This window comes from Crocodylus siamensis, chromosome 1, assembly GCF_052110815.1.
Source record: "Crocodylus siamensis isolate JL-2025a chromosome 1, ASM5211081v1, whole genome shotgun sequence".
In the NCBI taxonomy this organism is placed as follows: Eukaryota; Metazoa; Chordata; order Crocodylia; family Crocodylidae; genus Crocodylus; species Crocodylus siamensis.
The window spans coordinates 235,880,833-235,903,004 of NC_143395.1; the positions used below are offsets into that span (position 1 = coordinate 235,880,833).

Consider the following 22,172-nt stretch of genomic DNA (forward strand, 5'->3'; position numbering starts at 1 on the left):
GTTGACATTCCCGTTAATAAAAATTCATTCAGGTAATCATTCTGCCCAATCTATGCTATTTCTAACGAAAACCACCTACTTAATGGCTGGCTCCAGAAGCAGTTGTCAGTGGGTGACTCTCATAGTCTAGGTCCTATTGTAGCCATACTGTGCCTGCCCCCAGATCCCAGTCTATCTGTAGACTGATCAGTTTGTATTCTCTGACAGTGCTGAAAGAATAAAGTCAGATGGGTGAGAGGGAAATTTGCTGTGTTGCAAGAATATTTCAGGGAGGCTCTGTCAGGCTTCTCCCATAGGCTTTTTCAACAGAAGGGGTCATTTATTTTTCCTCTCCAATAGCCAAACCTAATGTTCAAAGCTGCTGTCCACATCTACTTCTTGGATTAGGTCAGTATTGCACAATAAGAGATTAACTAAAAGCTTCGTAGGTGAAAAAGTAGTGATCTCATAAAAACTGTGCAAGGTAATATTTGTCCCTGTGGAAATTCTCCTCAGAATATCGATGAGGGTTAACATTGTGATGAGTTGCTTCACAATATTCTGTTCCTTGTTACTTAGTGACAATGTACTGCTGTTATTCTGTTTTTGATATCCTACTTTTAAAGGGTTTCCAAGGAACACTAATGAAAAACCTAAGTGAGCAGCTAGATGTACACCTTGCTGGCTAGATGTACACCTTGCTGGGGTCATTTGACCAAAGTACTCTTTCCTGCCATGGCAGGGGGTCGGACCAGGTGATCTACTCGGGTCCCTTCCGACCCTAGAAACTATGAGGTCTGGTAGTTCTTCAGTACCCATTTAATAACAAATCAACAGTGTTGTAGTCAGATTAAATGTGCACTCTGGTCAAATACAAGGGATTTTTAAAATAATGTATGAAAACATATATACTGAATTGCCGTATGTACAGTTCAGTGTTTGAAGCATTCATGCACACTGAAACATTTTGTGATGAAAATGCCAAAAAGTATACAGAATTTCTTAGTGTAAGCTATTATTTTTCCATATTATAAAAACAGGTTCTGGAACATGGAGCAAAAAGATGTATCTTGGATGTAACAGAAAGAGTCTATCAATATCACTGCTGGGCAGACAAGTTATCAGGTCATATTTCAACTCATCTAAAAAGGCTTCAGGTCTTATTTAAATTGAGATTTCACAATGAGGGTTCAGGACTATGTCCACGTAACTTGGAAGGGATGTCTTAATGACTTGTTCATATTTTGTCACTCTCTCCTCTGAATATCTTCTGTGGATAATGCAAACAAGATGATTAATGTAAACTTTAAAATAAATGATTTCTAGTTATTGACTTAAAGATTACATGGTGACCTCTCTAGGGTACAAAAGCCTAGACAGTGTATATGGAAACACTGAGTTGCCCACACAACAGTGTCCCCATTTGAACCTTGCAGGTTTAATTCAAAGAAAAGGCAAGTGCCAGTATATTTGGAGCCAGCTGCAGGAGATGCCAAAGGAAAGGAGATCATCTATTTGTCTATCAGGGCTCCACTCCTAGACTGACTGCTGAACAGGGTTAAAGAGTCTTCCCTATCGTGGAGTGGACCTCAGTTCCTTCACCAGGGGTAAGACTGGTACCCGCCTCTAAGGTGCTCCTGTGCCCGTAGCCATTGTCACGCTAAAGCTTGCAAGTTATTTAACTGACACCCAGAACTCAGTGTTAACAGTTGTAAGTGGACCTGACCTGACACTACTTTCTAGTTCTACATTTAAAACAGAACAATCGCAGTAAAGGTAATTCTCAGGGTTCCTGTCCTATCAAGGGCATCCACTTGCAAGTCAATCACACAATAATTCAGTAGTTTGATCAAATCATGAAATAGAATGAGCACTGATGCCCAAGCACTTGTTACCAATCAGCCTTGCCTTTGTTTCTTTGCTTCTATGACCCAATAGCAATGGCCACACACACTGGGCTTTGTTAGACTTTCTTTAGCCCTCACTGTAATTTGTCTTACATGTTGTTTAGATTATATGGAATTTCCTGCTGGTAAATATTTATATGATTATAAGACATTTACCATATGAAACAATTAAGCTGTCAAGACATATTCTACAGGCAAATGTTTTTGTGTGTGGGAAAACATATTTGTCTGTGAAGTGTTTGAGCTTTTCACACTCCTTTCCTTCTGTTCCCCATCCATCACTAAAATGTGAAGTAATTACTTGGGTACATTGCATGCCAGATACTTTTTATAGATAGGATAAATAGTGAGGCATCACTTCTCTACTGAATGCATGATGATGAATTAGGCCCTGATCATGAAAACAGGTATGTAGGTGAGAAAATGTATGCATATGAGTCACCTCATTGAATTTATTGAGAGAGCTCACCTGTATACATGTATATGTGTTTCTAGGGGCCTTGAACTGTATGAATAATTTTCTTTGATAAGAATGCAAATTCATTATTTAAATCTCTCGGGCTTCTTTGGACACACAGACAACAAATAATCCATAGAAAAATACATATTGAGTGTACTTTTGATTAAGGTGACAGCTATGTCATATGAAACAAAAAAGCCACATAGAACCTAAATAGTTTCTTTAAATTCAAAAAGGCCTTCTTCATCCATGAAGTAATACTATTTATTTCAGCTGAGTTATATCATAGGTAAATTTGTGCCCACTATACTTTTCATAATGAAAAATGTTCCAAATCTCATTTAAAGGGATGAAACCCAAAGCTTTATTTTAATAACTCAGTGCAATAAAACAAAATTCTGCAGTATCCCACATCAGTTATTCCAACTTTTGGTAGATGTGGTTGGGTCTATTTATTTGTGATAAATTAAAATTTGAATGATCCTAGTATATTCTAGGGCAGTGGTGCCCAATCTTTTTGGCTGGCAAGCCAGATGGGCAGTGCCTGGTCGGTCCATGGACCAGATCTGGCTAGTGTTCCCACCAGTACCTGGATGGTCATAGCAGAGCGCAGTTCAGCCCCAGTTCAGTTCAGGGGGCAAGAGGGGGAAGGACAGACAGCCTGGCCTCACATGGGGGCGGAGTGATAGCCCAGCCCAGTCCAGCAACAGGAAGGGAAAGGGTGTGGCCCAGCTCCAACCCATCACATGGTGCTTGGGGTTTGGGAATTTGGCAGTGGGTAAGGGTGGCAATATTAATTGCAATTGCTTCCCTGCCACCAAATCTGCTGACCTGTGGGGACCCTCATGGGTTGGATACCATGGCTGCGTTTGACCCATAGGTTGGAGACTGAGCATGCCTGTTTAAGGGGAATTCCTGTTATCTAGATAAGAAATATCACTGAAAAAGCACAGACTCTTAAAATAATACAATTTTAAGGGTCCTGAATATAAGTGAAGAGTCAATATGCATGGGTAGCATTATTTTGGGGGGAAAGCTCCATCAGTAGCAGAGTATATTGTAAGTTGTCAGAGCTAGCTGAGTCACATTGCCATGTGGAATAATGCTTATTCTGTTATGGTATTTATTGCTGTCAATCTGTCTCATTTGTCAAAACATGTATTTAAATAGATTCATGTATTTAAAAAAAACCCAGAAAGTTGTCAACATTTTGGTGATACAATATTTTAATGATGTCTCTAGCTTTTGTGTAATCAGTTTTGCCTTTAAACATATGATTTAGCCATAAATTATCACACTAGCCATGATCGCTCCCTTCATAAACTCTTTGAAAAGCAAATTAACCTTTTCTCTCTAGGCTGAACTCTCCTATTAATATGAAAATCAGAAGCAATTCAGTCCTGTTTGTTTTGGTTATCCCAGCCCGTCTGCATTCCCCATGCAGAATGTTGACTGTCTAGTTAGTCACTTAAACAGAATTAATTTTAAGAACTAATTTAAAAAAAAAACCAAGCAGCTCTGTAGTAAGTGATGTACTGGAAAGCTTTTCATTACTGCCACTGTGATTTTTATTTGCAAAACAGAGCATCTAATTATTGCCTTAATTCTTCCATGGTGACCTTGGGCGAGAGCCTCGCCTGGTGTAAATCAGAGCATCTGCACTGGAGTCAATGTGGCCACACTCATTTATACTAGCTGTGTGTCAGCTCTGTGTGTGGAACAGCTTGAGAATATCTTTCAGGGCACTTTGCAGGCAGGGATATTAATCAGTATCAGACTTCCTGTTTCTGATTTGTAGGAATCACATGTGCCTGCCTTCAAGTGCATTGTGGGCACCATTGTATTTATTCAGATTATCAGAAATGAATGTCTTGTGTGATCCTCTTATTCACTGAAGGTGAAATTCACCACCTGACTGTTCACACAAGGAATAAAAAATTAAACAGTCAGAGGAATGAAACCTACTACTCCTGTTAGTTCTGGAATAATAACCTACAACCCCTCCTTGTGTGTGCATGTTGGGGGAAAGAGAGGGTAGGAAGATAATCAAGCTAGGAAATCACAGAGAAAGCTTTAGCTAGGTTATTTTATTTCTGATTTTCTCCAGTATCAGGTGTCTATAGCAGACACACAGCAACATTTCAACCTCTGTTTTTAATCTCTTGTATTCACCCCAATATATACTCAAGGAATTTCACCACCATATCCTACATTATCAAATCATCTGTCACAGGCATGTGGTACCTTAACAACAGCCTTCCACCTCTTTTTCCCTGTCTTATGGACAATGTGCTATAGAATCTCATCTTTAACTCCCTGGCCTCCATCCTATAATAAATTAATTTTCTTGTGTGAGTAAGAGACAGCTGCAGGCAGTCCCAAAAGGGAGAAGAAACTGGAAACAAAATGGGTGCCCACTTCCAGCATAATAATCAGGTCTGCAGCAAAAAAAAAAAAAAAAAAAAGCACTGAATCATATGGGTATATTGGAAAAATGTCAAATTTACCAGCTGCAGAGTCACATAGTCCACAGAGCCACAAGGGGTTCTAGCTTCTTCAAAATATTATTTCAGGCTCTTGGAAGACTCAAGGGGCATTGAGGTTTAAGATTTTAAGACTCTCTTTGCAAATAGGGAGAATGGACAAATCACTTCAAGTCATAAGAAAATGAAAACGAAGCTCCTGGAGCACAGGTCTATGGCAAAGTTTGAGTTCTGCTGGAAAACTGCAGTCTAGCTAGCATCCTGAAAATACCTTTCTGTATTGGTGTGTTGTTCTGAAAATCATCCCACAGTTTCCATTCATGACCCTTAAATCAATGCCTCCATCATTCAGAATCTCTGCTTCTCCCTTCTGAACCTTGCATTTGTGTAGGATCACTTCAGCACGCTATTATTATTAACATAAGCAGTCCTTTGGTATATTAAAATACACGGTTATTATTCATTATCTCTCTTGTTTTGTTCATTGAAAGTACAGTCCTTGTCAAATTGAGTGAGGTGATTTTTTTCCAGCAGGTAAGACTAGTCTATATCTCATACTTGGTGAGGGTTATTTGGTTTTAAATGTTTTTTTTTTTTTGGTTATTATTGTTCAGTAAAGTTTCATTTTGTTTATTATTACCTAGTCAACACATGACTGTGAAAATAATAATAGGACAAACACATTTGAAAAGTTATTGGAAAAAACCCTGAGATTTGGAGGAAACTAAAACAGTAAAGAATAATCTGGACAATCTTGGTGATAGTCTGTAGTCATGGTTGATTTATTTTGTCTCAAAACAAGTTATGTGGTAGAAATTGGCATCCTTTCTCCATATTTATAAAATATAAAATACTAGTTATTTCAAATAGTGGTAAATGCAGTTTATTTAGAAAGTTTTCTAAATTAACACAAACAAGATCTATGCATGATTATTAGGACTGTGCAAAATTTTGCTGAATGTTTCATTTTGAAGCTGTTTTGATGCATTTTGAGCTTGAAACAGCGGAATTGAAACAAAAAGCTTTGAAACAGTTTTGAAACAAAATGAGGACACTTGAAATGTTTCAAAAGTTTTGAAATGTTTTGCATTTTGAAGCAGCCTGGTGGCAGGAGAGAGCCAGGGCAGTGCTCCAGGCAGCTCCACCAACCCAAGGAGCTCAGCCCAGAGGCAGGAGGTGGAGCACAGCCCTGGCTATCCCCCACCTCCCACTGCTGGGCTGAGCTCCATGGGGTTGGCAGACCTAGTCAGAGTGCAGCTCTGGTTCTCCCTTACCTCTGGGCTAAGCTCTGAGCAGCTCTGCCAGCCCCACAGAGCTCATCCCAGGGGCAGGAGGAGGAAAGCAGCCCTGGCTCTCCTCTGCCTCCTGCCACTGGGCTGCGCTCCGAACGGTTCTGCGAGCCCCATGGACCTGAGCCTGGCGACAGATCAGGACCCACACCCCTGGGCGGGTTGCAGGGCTGTGCTGGACTCCTCCCGGGGGCACAGGTCCCTGGATCTGCACGCCAGATGGCAGGAGGCTGCTGCTGCTGGCAAGTGTCATGAGTTTTGCTTTGAACAGTACCTCAGAAACTTCTGCACCTATTTCCTTGAAACATGGCAGGCTTTATATCCTCAGAAGGGGCTGAGGAGGGGTTCATCTGAATCAGGCAAGAAATGACAAAGTTTTAGGCATTTTCATGATTTCCCATTATAGTCTATGAGCAAAACATCAAAATGCATCAAAACAGCTTAACAGTTTCGAAAAAACGAAATGGAACAGTGCTTCAAAATGAAACAAAACAATAAAACAAAACACTGTCCCTTCAAAATGGTGAAACAGACATCAAAACGAAACAGTGTTGTTTCACACAGCCCTAATGATATGATATAGTCAAAATATGCTTGTAAGATATTTCTCTAATATTCATTAATTGTCCTTGTTGGTTTTGTGAGCCAGCGAAGCAACATGTAGCCTGGTCCCCCGCCAGAATCACTCTAGGTATTGCAGTCTCATTAGTACAAAAGTGCTGATCCAGAAGAAAAGGTCCCTACTTATAGCTATAAGAAATTATCCTATAAAACTACAGGACTCATCCACATGCTTTGACCATCCTGCACTTTACAAGAAGGTGGAATGTCCCAGTGACCCAACAATATTCGTAAAAATCTATGTCCTTGTATTGAGTACTCAGTAACTAGCTGTGGTGGGGAAGGATGGAGTTGCAAAAGAGAAGAATTCATTCCATTTCTTGCCTCCCCACTGTTTTGCATTAAATCCTTCCATTACTTCCCATCCAAAAGTTCTGCAGTCAAAAAGTTCACTGGGCCAGAGAGAGAAAACATGAAGCAGCACAAATCTGTAGGCTATTAGTTAGGGTACTCAGGAGTGAGGGGGAAGATCTGGTGCTCACTCCTAGGACTGTTTCTGTCTTTCATTCAGTGACTAGTGTAAAATGCATAAAAAATCTTGGGAGTGGACACTTGAGCCCATATGAGTGCCTAAAATGGGACCAGAGAATCCTGTTACAAGGGTTCTTGGAAGAGAATGTTCTTTTGAGGAACTAAGACCAGTCTACTTCTGGATTGTCCATCCCCTCTTCCCTTCTCCACTCCCCTTTCCCTGAACGATATGAGATGAATCAGGAAAGGCAAATGATTAGTCAAGGCTAGCAAAGAGGTAAGAGTTCTGATGAGTGAGTCATGGACAACAGTCAGTTGCCAGAAAAGCCTGTAGGACAGTAGGTTGGAGATGATGGCAAAGTAGAGCTAAAGATGGTGTTGTGGTGAGTTTGGCTCCATGGAATAAAAGTTAGGATATAAAAGGAACTGTTAATGTTCAGAAGGTGTTGGAGAACATGGATGATGGGAGTCAGGAAGAGGGAGAATGTTCACCTCATGATCTGCAACAGCGTCCTAATCATTAGACAAAGCAGGCATGCTCCCTATTGTGTAAGTTTGCCCAGCAAATCTTGAATGACCTTTTGCATAAGTAGAGAATACAAACCCAGAACAGCCTCTCTCGTGGAATCTAAGGGACTTTCCAAGGAGGTGGAAGATGTGTGTTTGACTCCCCTCTGACCAAGGAAGGGGTGGAACCTGTTCTCCCTGTCCTATGAGGATGATTCAAGGTTATTATATATTGAGGCACCACAGACTCCTCTTCTACCCATTTCTAAAATAATAGCCCTTCTTACTCCTTTGAAAGAGTGCAGGCACTTAAATTTAAGAGAGAAAGTTCCAACTGGATAAAGCTGTCTCTGGATAGGCTCTAAGTGAAGTGTCTAAACCCCAAACTGTCAAGACATAAGATTTCCAACATGCTTCAGTCATTAATATTCTCTGTTGTTTAGCTTTACCCAGAAACAGACTGGGTTTGTACATCTGCACTTTACTGTGGAGTGGACTGATTAGCTACTATACATGTGCACCAGTATTAGGGCACAGTAAACTAATTAACTCCACTATAAGATAGTACTGTCAGGGTGGTGGAGTAAATTACTGTGCTGAAATGCACATATAGACACTGCTAAATTGTGCCCAGTCAACCCAGCCAGCTGGAGGCCTGTTCTGTCCCGACTCAAAGTGCCACTGTCCTGGGGGAATGTATAGACACTGTGCCCAGGAATGGTTTACTCCAACTCAAACTGCTCCAGAGTTTATTAATTGCACATGTAGGTGCACCCACTTTGGAGCAGGCACTGCAATTCAGGTTTCCCACTTCCCGGGTGATTGACTTTCTCACCTAATAACTGGGGCATTCTTATCTTCTTTGTAGCTCAATAACTGTTCATGCAAAAAGGCTTCAACATGGGTTTCTGAGAACATGCACAACTCGGGGAAGTACTGTTATTCCACAACATTTGTCACAGGCCAGCTGGGCACTGTGAGTATATCAATTTAGCTACTAGGCTGTTTGGTTTGGGATCGAGGAGGCAGAGTTGGGAGTAAAGCAATGGCAAGTTTATTATAACACACACACACGCACACACACACACACACACATCAGTTAACAGAAAGATAAATGCGATAAGCAGATAATGCAGTATTAAAGAGCTAATAGTAAATAATAACAGATAATAACAACAGATAAATAGATCAAACTGTCGCAGGCTAGCAGGGCACTGTGAGGTATCAGCCACTGGCTGTTGAAAACAACAAACAGACAGACATGGGTTGGCAACTTATCGACAATCCCTTATTGCCAGGTGCATGCCAGGTGATTCCAATGAAGTCTGGCGTCCCTGATTGACACTGTCCGAGGGCTTACCAGGGAAGGTCCCTTAATCAGGATCTGATCCTCACTCACACTGGAAGTCTGGATTCCAGGCTTGGAACAGCAATTACCATCCTGCTCCCTCCTTCCTACTGGTCACCTGATGCACGCGCTTTTTATTCCTAGTCTTATGTTAATCTGTTGTTTTAGAGCTGCTTACAATGTTGTTCTATAGCTATTACCCTATGGAATTAAAAGGTGTTAAAAATTATTATAAAAGGTTACTACCCAGACTTGGGTTTATCCAATAAGCAAATTATGATGCAGCATCTTCAGGTTTGAAATTAACATTACTCCTCCTAAATCCAACCCCTTCAGAACTCTCTGACTATGATTTTTTTAGATGAGCTTTCTTGGAATGTGCTGGGTAGGCCAGGCAGTTGAATCTAGTTTTTATCATCATCAAGGCTAAATTCTGATCAAGAAAAAAACATTAGGTTAGCTAATTTCACAGCTATAGCTTTATCTTTGAGACCTAGTCAGTTCCACAAACAGTTACAAGTTACATTTGTGGGTTACAAAAATACAAGCTTTATATTAGACAAAAATTCCAAATGCCTCTAAGAAGCACATATTTATTGTTTATTAATTTATTTAGTTCTGGTCATCACAAACATTATAAAATAGTCCACAAGGCAGCACAGTAAATAGTGACTGGGGGGGACCAGGAGTTGTAACCATGTATGGCACTTACTGATCCAGCCTCTTTCTGAAAAGCTATATAACACTGACAAAGTAGTCAAAACTGTTGAACTCTAGCCAATTGTAGTGTCAGCAGTTGTATGCAAGCACAAATACAACCAGTAAAACTTCTGAGGCTGAAAATCAAGCCCTCAATCTTTAAACTAAGACTGCTGGGGGACAGGGATACACAAATTCAAACATGTCCAGGGAGCAACCTACAAGTAAGCACTGTAAATAGGGACACTGGGTGAGCCACTTTTGTGAGAGCTGAGGGAATAGTTCTGCATCATTGGGATAGGAAGATGAGAGCCTCAGCCCGAAACCCTCTGGGTCAAGTTGGGGGGAGGGGGTGGGGAAAGGGGTGGCGAAGAAGGGGGGCAGCAAAAGAAACCTAACTGTAGGTATGTACTACAGACCACCAAACCAGGAGGAGGAACTTGATCTGGAGTTCACCCAAGAACTGGCTGAGGCTGCACGTGCATGTGACATGGTCATCATGGGTGGTATTAATTATCCAGACATCTCCTGGGAGGAACACTCTGCCAAGTTGGATTGGTCATGATCCTTCCTGACCACGTCAAGAAGCTATTCCTGACTCAAGAGATGCATGGGACAACCAGAGGTGATGCTCTGCTAGGCTTGGTTCTGTCCAAAGGAGATGATTTTGTGACTGACTTAAATATAGAGGGAAGTCTGGGCAATGGCAACCATGAAACCATCGTGTTTACTGTCCAACATAAGGCAGACAAATCGGATAGGAGGACTGGAGTCTTGGACTTCAAAAATGCAAATTTCAACAAGCTTAGTAGGGCAAGTGCTGTGGGACCAGGGACTGAATGTGAAAGTAGTGCACAAAGAGTGGTTGTTCCTTAAGGACACAATCCTTGAAGCACAAAAGAAGTCCATTCCCATGCACAGTAAAGGTACCAGAAAGCTGGGAAACCCTCTTGACTAAGCAGGGAAATCACAGTCCTCTTAAGAAAGAAGAAAGAAGCTTCTAAACAATGGAAATGGGGTTGGTCCCAAGGAGGACTATTCCATGATGGCCCACATTTGCAGGGAACAGATAAGAAAGGCTAAAGTGGTGACTGAACTTAGATTAGCAACAGGAATCAAGGACAACAAGACGTCCTTCTCTAGGTACATAGGGAACAAGAGGAAAACAAATGGGAGTGTGGGGCCATTGCTCAACAACTCAGGAGAGCTGGTTATCAGTACCCAGGAGAAAGCTGAACTCCTGAATGGCTGCTTCATCTTGGTCTTTCACTGGACCAAGGGGAAAACCACTCCAGGTAGAGTAGAGGATGAGCACGGTAGGAATAATCACCTGCCTACTATTGCCATAGAATCACTGTAGACCAATTAGAAAAATAGACATATACAAGTCAGCAGGACCAGATGATCTTCATCTGAGAGTGCTGAAGGAGCTGGCCAAAGTCCTTGTGGAACCCCTGGCAAAACTCTGCCACAACTCATGGTGCTCTGAAGCAGTCCCTGAGGGCTGGAACAGGGCCAATGTTGTGCCCAATCACAAAAACGGCAGGAAGGAGGACCCAGGTAACTATAAGCCAATCATCCTAACTTCCATCCTAGGGAAAATCCTAGAAAAGTTCATTGAGGACTCTATCTGCAATAAGCTTGCAGAAGGTAAGATTCTGAATGGCAGCCAGCATGGTTATCTCGTGGGCAGGTCTTGCTTTACCAACCTCATCTTCTATGACCTGGTAGTTCACCACCTGGACACAAGAGAGCAGGTTGACATCGTATATCTTGACTTTGAAAAGGCCTTTCATCTAGTATTCCACAATGTCCTCATGAAAAAATTGGAGGATTGTAGGTTTAAATCTGATACAGTCAGGTGGGTGAGAAACTGGCTGCAGGATAGAACCCAGAGAGTTGTAGTGAACAGATCTGTGTCATCATGGTGAGAAGTGGGCAGCAGTGTCCTGCAGGGGTCAGTGCTCAGTCCAGTACTTTTCAACATCTTTATTAACAATTTGGATGTGGGGGTGAAGAGCTCACTGGCCAAGTTGACGGATGACACCAAGTTATGTGGGATCATGGTTACGCTTGAAGACAGGCTACAGATACAGGCAGGTCTAGACAGGCTAGCAAGTTGGGCAGATTGGTACCTGATGAAATTCAACATCAAGAAATGTAAAGTGCTCCACCCCAACACACCTACAGGCTTGTTAGCACCAAACTGACTAGCACCACAAATGAAAGGGACCTAGGAGAAATAACAGACCACAATATGAGTATGAGCTGGCAGTGCAATGCTGTAGCCAGTAGGGCAATTAATACTCTGGCATGCATCAATTGATACATCTCCAGCCAAATCAAGGAGGTGATTCTTCCACTCTACTCAGCACTGGTGAGACTGCAACTGGAGTACTGTGTTTGGTTCTGGGCACCACACTTTAACAAGGACATGGACAAGCTTGAGAGAATCCACAGAAGAGCCACCCATATGATTAGAGTCTTAAAAGTCATACAAGGAAAGGCTGAGGGATCTGGGACTCTTCAGCCTAAGGAAAAGAAGGCTGAGAGGGGAACTCATAGCAGCTTACCACTACATTAGGGGAGTACATCAAGGGCTCAGAGAGCAACTGTTCACCAGGACACCCAAGGGGAAAATCAGGAGTAATGGCCACAGACGCTTGGTAAATCAATTCAGGCTCAACATTAGGAAAAACTTCTTCACAGCCAGGGTGTCCAGACTGTAGAATAAGCTCCCTTCAGAGGTGGTGCAGTCACCTACCCTGGAAATCTTCAAGAGGAGACTAGACACTTGACCCCCAGTTATCTTTCCTGCTTGGTGCAGTGGGCTAGACCCAACGATCTTCTGAGATCCCTTCCGGAATTACAATCTATGAATCCCCAAATATTCAATTACTTGGTCATAACATTTGACTTCCTGCTATACTTTTTAAAATCATAAGTTAAAGCAAACCTTTGTATTCCTGAAGGATAAAAAAAATCCTTTTACATATAATTGTAGTGTATATGCAAATACATTACTGACCTCTCTCTTGATTTTTCACAATAGTCCTATGCCATTGACTTTTATTCATCTAACAAAATCATTCTTAATAGTGCGTGATTACATCACTTTCCAGTATGTTATTGCTTATTCAATTACTTGGTGGGTGCATCTACAGGAGACACTTAACTGCACAACAGTGTAGTTTATTGTGCAGTAAACATGTAAGTCTCCTTCTGCACGTTTACTATGCAGTAAACCTTGCTAATCACAAGTAAATTTGCTACCTGCAAATTTGAAATAGCAAATTTACTTTTGACTAGTAATGGCACAGTAGTGCTCATGTAGATGTCTGACCAGGAGCAAATCTGCTCCCAGTTGTCCACAAGGGGGCGGGAAATTGTTCCCTGCCCCTGGGAGCTGCCTGCTGCTAGGGCAGGCTCCGTCACCCAAGCCCAGGTGGGGACTATGTCTCCCTGCCCCAGCAGCAGGAAGCTCCAAGCAACAACTATTCACTAGGGCACCCCCAGGGAAAACCAGGACCTATGGGTACAAACTCCTGGAAGACTGCTTCAGGCTTAACACCAGGAATAACTCCTTCCCAGTCAGGATGCCCAGACTGTGGAATAAACTTCCTCTAAAGGTGGTGCATTCACTTACCCCGGAGGTTTTCAAGAGGAGACTAGACAGTCACCTTGCTGGGGTCACCTAAACCCAGGTGCCTTCTTGCCTAGAGTGGGAGTGGGGGGAGAGGGGCTGGACCCAAAGATCTGCAAGGTCCCTTCCTGCCTCTAACAATCTATGAATCTATGAATGAAGCTTCTAAGATACAAATGTGCCTGTAGTGAACCTGGAATAAGGAGGTTTATGTAGTAGTATTAGCTAATTTGTATACTACGTTACTAAATTTAAGCCTAAACATACATTATACTTATTGTTAGTCTGTTGTTGTTAACCTTTTAGTCTTCTGACATTTGTGTAACCAAACATATAAAAATATTTTTTTTGATACCATGGAGGTTTGCACATAATTTGTGTGTGTGTGTGTGCAAGCATGCGTGCGTGTACAAGTCTTTCCCCTCTCCTTTTAACCAAAAGGAAATAAGGGTGTATTCTTTGGATTTATTGACAGGCTAGCTCTATAGATCTTAATTCAGAGGTCCATCATTAAAATTAAGCACATGCTTAATAGACTTTCTGATTCAGGATGGATTTATGCATGTGTATTAAATGTCTTGTTCACATGGCATCTTAATAGACTATATAGACTTAAATGTTCACAGCTCATTGAGAAAAAAAGGAGTGCATGACTATATTTCAGGATGGGACAGAGTTCTCCACTGTATAAAAAAGCAACACCTAGTTTTCAGTCCTCAGTTTTGAGAAATCTAGATGCCACTAAATAAAATAATAAAATAGAAATTGGCAGCAGAAAATAGAAATAATTTAGTGGCAGAATGATTTACAATTTGATGAGTGTATCTGTGCAGTGGAAATAATGAATATTTTTACATGAAAGCCTAACATTTACAAAACTGGCAGATGCTGGAAAGATGCAACAAAAATAGATTAGATAAAATGAAGTAATCCCCAACTGCTCTAGTCTATGCCTTTTTTTCCCCTTCTTAATATAATGTCAGTTTTTCTTTCTAGGCAATTTTTTAGATTTCAGTAAAAAAAAAAAACTCTCTTAAGACTTGTTTTATTTTCACTATAAGGGCTACCACAGCTGGGGTAATGTTAGAGTAGTCAGTGGTATTTTTGACATCACACCTTTAGAACTGATCAGGGAATGATGAAATGACAGAAGTCTAAAAATGCTGGTAGAGGGGGTTTATGGGAAGGGTGAATGGACCTCTCCATTAATGTTACTTACAGTTGCTATTACCAGCAACTCTACACTGCCAATAACAACTAGGGCTGTGCAAAACAGCAACATTTTGTTTCAATTTCAGATTCACCATTTCAAAGGGACAGTGTTTCGCTTTGCTGTTTTGAAGCACTGTTCCGTTTCATTTCGCCAAAAGTATTTGGCTGTTTTGACGCTGTTTCCACGTGTTTTGGCATTTTGCCCATAGGTTATAATGAGGAAACACAAAAATGCCTATAACTTTGTCATTTTTTGCCTGATTTGGATGAAAACAGCATGGGTGGTAGCTTCTTCTGAGGCCATGAAGCCTGTAAAGTTTCAAGCAGATATATTCAGGGGTTTCTGGAAACTCCTCCTCAAACTGTTCAGAGGAAAACATGTGACGTGTGTGTGTGAAGGCAGGGCGATGAAAACAGCAGGCTGCTGAAGGCCATAAAGCCTGCCAGCTCTGTCTGTTTGTCCCACAGCATTTTGCCCCCATTAATGCTGTGGTGGAAGTAGCCTGCCACCTTCCTGCATTTCAAAATCAGGTGGCTGGTTGTGACGGCACCCTCACAGGCAGCCCTGTCCCCCTCCAAGGCATCTCTCACTAGGAGGTGGAACCTGTGTGTCACACAACACAGCAGATGCCAACAAAGTCGGCAACACGGGTGGCCTTGATCATATTGGCCCCATTGTTGGTGACCATGAACCGCAAGCAAGCTTGCCCTGGCCAGTGAGTCACCCCTGCACTATGTGGTTTATGGCTCCCATGACCTCAGTTGCTGTGTGGGACTCATCTATCACTGCAGCTTGAAGGAGAGCTCATCAATGCCCTGACTGGTTGCACCAGTGCCCTGCGATGGAGTGGTAGGCGTGATCTCCACCCCGGCTGCTCCAGATGTCTGAGGCGAAACTCAAGGCTACCTGTGGCCCTGCCTTGCACAGCTTCTCCCTCAAGAACTCTCTGCATGCCTCATACAAGGAGGGCACCATCGTCCTTCTAAAGCTGGTGTGTGCTGGCACTTGGTATGATGGGAACATGAGTACTATGAGCCGCCTGAACCCTGGGTGCTCAAAGGAGAAGGGCTGACCATCCACAGCAAGCATCTCCCTAATGCTCTGTGTGACCTCGCTCACCTTGGGAATGTGCCCCCCTGGGTTTCTGCCTTTCCCCCACTGTTCCAGGGTGGCCTGCTTCTGCTTTGGGGGGATGGGAGCTTTTCAGCAAGAGATTTTGAGTGAGGGCATGCTTCCACTGGTGCCAGGCTGAGAAAGAGCAAGGGCGAGGGGGAGGGGTGCCTACAGAGATGCATCAGCATCCCCATGGTGCTCACGCATTTCACTCCCTTGTCCTGGCTGGTTTTGGCTCAGCAGTGGAGGCAGGTAGCACATGTGAGATCATCTGCCAGCTCAAAATGATCCCAGGCCACACTACCCCCTCACTTCTGGGGGGGTGGGTGCATGAGCAGATGCTGCCTTTTCTACTTCCTCAGTAGGCTGAGGCCCAGGAATAGGAGGAGTGGACTCAGATGAGCCACTTGCCTCCACAACCTCTACCTCAACCTTTTCTGAAATGCCTTCTGGGGAAGGAGACCTGGTTCTAGGGGAAAATTGAATGGTGTGGAGCAGAAACTCAGATGATTCCCCCTCCTTCCCCAGAATTTCCCTTGCTATGGCACTCAGATCCATATCCAGCTCTTCCTCTGGCACTGGAAGGCTCAGGCTGGCAATTGAAATTGGGGTGGAGGAGACTGTAATGCTGGTACTACTTGTTGTTGTCATGGTGATGGTGCTTGGGGTTGGTGTTATTATGGCAGGTGTTATTGGAGAAGATATAAACACTGCTCCCATCTCCTTGGTGCCACTAGCAGCAGAAGCGGCATGCTTCTGGAGATTCTGCTTCCCTAGGTATTCTAACAGCGAAGAAGTTCTTCCTGATATCTAATAAGAAATGTATGCAGCTGCAACTTCAGTCCACTGGTTCACATTTTACCCTCTGTAGCTAGAAAGAAAAGGTGTTTTATCTCTTTGTTATGGCAGCCCTTCAAATATTTGAAGATTACTATCATGTCCCCTCTTAATTGGCTTTTCTGCAAGATGAATATTCCCAGTTCCTTCAACATCTCCTTGTATGACTTAATGACTTGCCTTCCAAGCCCTTTATCATTTTCTTGCCCACTTCTGGAGTCTTTCTAGCTTATCCATGTGCTTCTTAAAATATGGAACCCAAAACTGCACACAATACTCTAGATGAGATCTGATGAGTGCCAAGTAAAGAGGCGCTATCACCTCTCATATCTTGCAGCCAGTGCTTCTATTGGCACATCCCAAAACCACATTCACCTTTTGTGCAGGTACATCACACTGCAGTCTCATATTAAGTCTGTGATCTATCAGAATTCCCAGATCCTTCTCCATAGTGCTGCCATCCAGCTAGCTGTCACCCATTTTGTATTTAAATTTTTGAGGTGCAGCGCCTTGCATTTATCTGCATTGAATTTCATCCTGTTAGTTTCATCCCAGCCTTCCAATCCATCAAGATCCCTCTTATGCTTCTGTTCTCCAGCATGTCTCAGTACTTCCCAGGTTAATATCATCTATAAACCTGTTCGAGAAGCTTTCTATGCCAGCATCCCATCAGTAAACAATTTGAAAAGCACTGGGCCCTGTGAGACTACACTTAAAACCTTCCATTCTGACATGGATTCATTTATAATTACCCTTTGCCAGTTGTCTATCCATCTTGTAGTAGTTTTATCTAGCACAGATTTCTCTATTTTGTTCATAAGAAGGTCATGTGCAACTGCCACATGCATCCCTGTATCACTAACTTTGCTGGCCCTTACAGTCTTGCAGGATTAAGGTTGTAACTTTTGAGGGCTTGTAAAGTAATAAAGGAGAATAAAGTAAGAATTGCACTGATGATTTGAGGTGTGGGGACCATGCCCTATAGCCAAACTCTAAAAAGAGCTTAATTTATTTCATTTATTGAAAAAAGGTGAAAAGTGATTTGATCACAGTTTAAACATCTACCTCTGAAGACATCTGACAGCTAAAGAACTTTTGTTTTTTAATTCAACAGAAAAAGGCATAATGAGTGTGTCTACACATGCACCTCACTGCACAGGTGGTACTGTGATGTTGTTACTGTGCAGTCATTTAGTACTTGTTTTAGCAAGTACTAAATGACTGTGTAGTACCTGTGCAGTCCCGCCGGCACATGGGTATTTACAATCCTACTGCACTGTAGCAATGATTTACTGTGCATTAGCTCATTGCTACTGCATATTAGCAGCAGCATCATGATTAGTATCTGCCAACACTACATTGCCATAGTGATGAGCTTTGTCACCATAGCTTGTCACTACAGTGATGTAGCACCTCATGTAGATGCATCCAGTAAGATGCAATGGGCATAATATGAATCTAGATAAATTGAGATTAATGAGGCACACTTTTGATAGGGTAGCACATCACTACAGTTTATATAGATATGTGGTGAATTCTTCATCACTTGAAGCTAAGTGACTTCAGTCTAGACTAGTTATCTTTCTAAACTATATATGGCAGAGTGCAAACAGAAGTTATGGGCTTACTACAGGATTATTAGGAGGTGAAATTATCTGGACTGTCTTCACCAGGAGATCAGACCAGATGATCATAATGTTCCCTTCGGGCACTAAAATTTCAGGATATATGTACACATTCCCTGGAGACACTGGCAGATTTACTGAAAATACTGCATCAGTGCCTTTTCTGAAATTTGACAGGCAGGGCTGACTAAAGAATGTTTCTCAAGACTCCAACAAATTGCAAGGGATAAATAGGGAATGTGTGGTGCAACCATTCTACACCTAGCCACCCACTGGAGTGTGGGTAATTTTTAAGTGACTAGCTGTAGAATGGTTAAGATGAACGGTTAAAATGAATTCTGAAGGGCAAGTCTTATAAATTCAGGAAACAATGTGACTTAAAGGAATGGGGATGGAAATAAGAATCCTGAAGGGACTGAATAGTTCATGAGAAAAAAAGATGTAGTAACAATAAAACACATGGCCCATATGGGACAAACATGCTGATGGGAACCTACCATAAGTATAGGTTAGTGCATCCCATCTGAAAAAGATACAGTACAATGTCTGTCATCCAGTACTTTACCAGCCAGAATACTTTATCAACTGGAATTTTGGTGCCATGCCCCACCGCACCACTTTGCCTCCTGCTGTGCCACGGAAAGCGGCAGGGTGCAGACAGCGCCATGCCACAGCGCTTTGCCACCTGCTGTGGGGGAGGGGTGGGGGGTAAGCTTGCATGTCGCAGCCGCCACTGCCAGCCACCACCCTGTGCTGTCACCGCTCTGCGTGCAGCCAACGCCACCCTTGCCCCTGTCCCCCACTCCCTGCTCCGTGTGCACCTGCCACCACCCTCTCCTGCTCCGTGGCTAGTCAGAAACCCTGTGCCTCAGGTAACCAGCACTTTTAGCTTACTGGCACCCCCCACTCCACATTCCTGCTGGATAACAGGGATTTTACTGTATACAGTAATGCCTATTGTACACAGTCACCCTCAGTGCCAGTTCTTTTTCAAGTCATGGTGTGCCAGTACATTACATACTTCTTTTACTTCCTTTTCACAACATCTGAGAAAAAGAGGAATGGGTCCTGATGTTTGTAGATAGAACCTAAGGAAAGAAAGATGCAGGGAAAAAAACAGATGCAGGGGAAACTGCATTATATTAATAAAGGGAATGGGGAAAGGCTTCATGTAAAGAGAACATGTTAAATGTAGACTACCTAAAAGAAGTAAGAGTAAATCAGAGAAGACTGTGTTTCCAGGAACAAGATGTTCCTATGTAAACTATGTTTTCAAACTTAAGTATGTTTTTTAAAGGGGAAGGGGAGGGAAAAGGAAGAAAGAGCTACATGGAATCTGGATATTTTTGTAAAGATGGATGGATGGATTGTACTTTATTAAGTAGGCACAAGTGGGGCGTAAAAGTGTGTTTATGGAGTATCTGTGCTAAAACTTGTAGCAAAACACATTTAGACATTTTCCATATATAGAATCTAATTATTGGGTGTCATCTTATATTTGAGTAAATATTGTAGAATGTTTTCTCTACCAAATTAAGGCTGTCATAAAGAGGCAGATATCATATATACATAGACTTACTCTGAAGGGTGCTCCAGTGAAACTTATACACTCATAGTTTTGCTCAGGGATGTAATTCTGCTGTAGAAGAGTGAAGTTGACAGTTTTGCTTCTGTTTCCAGTAATTTCTTTGTGGACAACAACATTCTACCTAAGAGAGGATTTCAATATTTTTAAACATTTTGTTTGTTTCAAAACAGTCTTCAAAGAAAATAAACCCTTTCTGTTCAGCTCGAACCAGTATTGTTTGGAACTGAAAGTGCCCACTTCCCTGTTTCAAGTCTGAGACTGAATTGCAGCATGGAGGGGAAGAAAAATTTATCATTTGCAGTTGGTTTAAAATATAAGTTTTGATGCCTTTCGGTTTTGTTACTAAAATAAAACAATCAAAATGAGAGATGCCTTTGAAAGAAAAAAGCAAACCACTTTATTCCACATTTCAAAATTGTCTAAACCATTTCAGCATTTTGAGTCTGACACTGTTATTTCTTTTTTTCTAACCATCTCTGCTGGCAGCAGAACCCCTCTCAAAAGCAGAACATGAGTTTCAAAGGGACTTCCAGGACCATCTTGTCCACCCCCTGTCTCAAGGCAGGATCAACCATACTTAAGCCATTCCTGACAGATGCTTGTCCAGCCTTGTTTTAAATGATGATTTAAACTATAACCTCCCTTCCGCCCTTGTTAAAAAGATTTTTATTATTATTTTCTAATAACTGCCCTAAACCTTCTTTGTTCCAATTTAATGACCATTAATACTAGCCCTGAAACAGATGAAAAACATTTCTCAATGTTTTATGCAGTAGAATATATGTATCTATATGCCATTTGTGCACACATATGCATGTGCATACACACGCATCAGCATTTCAATGCTATCATCAGTTTCATTTTTATTCATTATTTTGACTTAAAAGTACCTTTTCTTTCACCCCCAGTGTGCTTTATTGCTGCACATACACAATATTCTACCTCTGGAAAGCAAGTGAGAGGTTGCATACAATGCTCATTTGTGACAGCAAGGATTTTTAACCAATGACACTTGGGTAAGCCTTAGCTGTCAGAAAAAGAAACCTATGATTTTCAGTATCTGTAGGGAGCAAGAGGACATCACAGTTTTTATCCAAAGGGGGCACTAGATGCCTTTTTTCCAGTCTCTGTTCAGGCACTAGGCCAGATTGTTATTCTCCAAAGTCACCTTGGGGCTTAGTTACAAGTTCCATCAAAATTATTTTCAATAACAAATAGTTTCAATGATGTTTTTTCTTAATCATCTGCATTTTTTTCTACAAAAAGAATTAGTCTTGATAATCAACCAGTGCAAGTGAAAATGTCCAAGAAACCAAGCCACATACTTCAAATGCTCCCATCCTCCTTTTATTCACAGTCTGGCTTTGCAAGTGGGAGGCTTTGATGGAGTACAGGTTTTATTGTGATATTTCTGTGTTAACTGTACTCACATTGTAGAATATTGTGTGACTCAGGGTGCAGACAGAAGTTAGACTTGTGATGCATTCAGTCCCTTGAAAGCACTCTACAGCTGTTCCCTGACAGAAGTGCTTTAAAAGTGTCTGTTCACAGGACAAATTAACCCTCATTTAATGAGGGTTCACATGAAGGTGCCTCAAAGAGTACCACATTCATTAACTTCTGTTTAGCCTTGCCCCTCCCTCTCTGCCTCCTTCCCCCCCTGCTCCTGGTGCTATCTTTAGGATGGGAGGGGGAAAAGGGAGGGGGCTCCAATCCACCCGCCCCACTTGCCAAAGCAGGCAAGGCAAACCCCAAGTGGATCTCCCTCCCATCCCTTCTCCCTCTCCAATCCTGAAGACAGCACCAGAGCTGGAAGTGGGGAAGAGGGGCTAGGGGAGAGACAGGCAGCCTCTCTCTGCTCAATCGCCCACCCCGCTTCTGACCAAACAGTGAATGTCTGTTGGATCTAGGGTGTGTTGGGGGTGGGAAGGGAGAGGGAAATGCTGTAATTCATGGTGCTTTTTATGAAGTGCCATGAGTTATAGCGGGGAGCTGAATATCTGTCAGTGCCCTCAGGTTACTTCTTTAGCCTATGCATAGAGAATGAAGGGTTAAGCCAAAGCTGGATACAGGAGAGAGGAGATGGAGCTTTAGCATCCACAGTCCTGAATGACTTTGTTGGTTTATCAACAGAAGGAAGATGGCCAGCACCCAGGAAGTATCAAGGGGAGATAAACACAAAAGGGAAAACAGGCTGGAAAAAGCAGTGTTGCAAGTTGGGAGCCAGAGGATTCTGCTGGACTGAGAGAAGGGGAGAAGCTTTGGGGAACTGGAAGTGAACAGCTGAGTATCTTTCAGTGTTCTCTGGGATGTTCAGACTGAATTGGGGTCATAGAAACCATCCACTTTTGAAGAGGCAGAGAACATGTGGCTGACTGCTCTTTGCCCC

General features: G+C 42.3%; 1 protein-coding gene across 2 annotated transcripts in view; it reads left to right on the top strand.

Annotated features, from left to right (window-relative positions):
- Positions 1-21,959, top strand: part of VGLL3 (vestigial like family member 3) — a 266,967-nt gene extending 245,008 nt beyond the window's left edge. The window contains exon 5 of one of the 2 annotated variants that reach the window (XM_090059622.1): positions 21,917-21,959. The gene's annotated coding sequence lies outside the window, so the exon portion shown is untranslated. The remainder of the gene's footprint in view (positions 1-21,916) is intronic. The other variant, XM_090059632.1, reaches the window with a different exon arrangement.
- The last annotated feature ends 213 nt before the right edge of the window (positions 21,960-22,172 follow it).